At 40.6% G+C, this 1,422-nt stretch overlaps 1 non-coding gene across 1 annotated transcript; it reads right to left on the bottom strand.

Moving 5' to 3' along the window:
- Positions 1–1,315: 1,315 nt before the first annotated feature.
- Positions 1,316–1,422, bottom strand: LOC120281989. Its single transcript, XR_005542859.1, has one exon. It is a non-coding gene; the product is annotated as a small nucleolar RNA R71 (small nucleolar RNA).

Here is a 1,422-nt window from a genome sequence, read left to right as displayed (position 1 = left end):
TCCACGTTCTAAGAGTTCTTTGCTGTCATAGTAGAGTGAATGGGGTAAGGGATGACTTTCCGCTCGGGCTTAGTTGCGAGTGCAACGGAGTGAAGTGTTGAAGTGATTTTAGCATCTAGGGCTTAATTGTGGTTAGGGATCTTTCACCTGGAGCAAAGTGTTAGGTCTATACATAGGAATAGGATTTATCATTTGGAGTCTCTAAAGCTCATTGCAATTCTATACGAGTGTGAGGTGTTGAGATTGTTCGATTTCTCCTCCGGGACATGTATAGAGTAAGGCATGGTTGACCTTAGATTTGAGACTATGCAATTAAGGATTTCCACAACTCACTATTACATTAATTAGGAAGCATAATAGAGGTTTCTTGCACTTGAAATGATTGTCCTAGGCGGAACAATACCCCGATACCCCATCTTTATCGATTGCCTTACCTTCTCCATTACTTGTGCTCTATTTCTTGTTGTTTTTACTCTTGAGAATGAAATCTTGTCACACATATCACTATTTATCTTCCACATTATGTAAGAAACAATTTAAGTGTCTTTATTCCCTACTCTCTACGGATACAATACCAACTCATTTGGGATTATTACTTCGACACCCTTGCACTTGCGGTGTACAAGCATATTCGGACTTGTCAAGTTTTTGGCGCCGTTGCCGCGGAGTAGGCGTTTAGAGATACTTTGCACTTTGTTTTTCTTAGCTATTCATTTATTCATTCTATTTCATATTTTCTTATTCTATCATCATTCTAATTTTTGTTTCCTTTCTTTTGATGCTGCTCCAGGTTATGACCCATGGGAATAGCTCCATACTGATTGAAGGAGATCCCGAGCTTTAACGTACACTTAGAAGAAAAGGTAAAGAACCTGTGCAAGTACAGTACAATCTAGGTGATTTGGAAGTAGAAGAATTTGAAAACATGGCAGAACAGAATGACCAGCAGCGGACATTATCTGATTATGCCAGACCTTCAGTATTGGGGACACAATCGAGCATTGTGCGTCCCCCGATTACAACTCAGAACTTCGAGCTGAAGCCGGTATTCATCCATATGTTACAGCAATCCATGCAGTTCAATGGTTTGGCCGATGAGGATCCAAACAGTCATATAGAGAACTTTCTCGAGTTGTGTGATATGATGAAGATAAATGGGGTAACGAATGATGCCATCAAGTTGAGGGCCTTCCCATTTTCCTTGAAAGGGAAAGCGAAGTAGTGGCTACACTCATTACCTAGAGCATTAATTACCACATGGGAGGGGATGCTAGAAGCTTTTCTTGGTTGTTATTTCCCTCCCAGAAAATCTGGAAAGCTTAGGAATGAGATCTCATCTTTTGTACAATTAGAATTGGAGTCTCTATTTGAGACGTGGGAAAGGTTCAAGGAGCTCCTGAGAAAATGCCCGCAATACGGATT

This window comes from Dioscorea cayenensis, chromosome 2 (assembly GCF_009730915.1).
Source record: "Dioscorea cayenensis subsp. rotundata cultivar TDr96_F1 chromosome 2, TDr96_F1_v2_PseudoChromosome.rev07_lg8_w22 25.fasta, whole genome shotgun sequence".
NCBI classification, from domain to species: domain Eukaryota; kingdom Viridiplantae; phylum Streptophyta; class Magnoliopsida; order Dioscoreales; family Dioscoreaceae; genus Dioscorea; species Dioscorea cayenensis.
The sequence above is the reverse complement of the archived record's forward strand: the minus strand, read 5'-3'. Positions and strand labels throughout refer to the sequence as shown.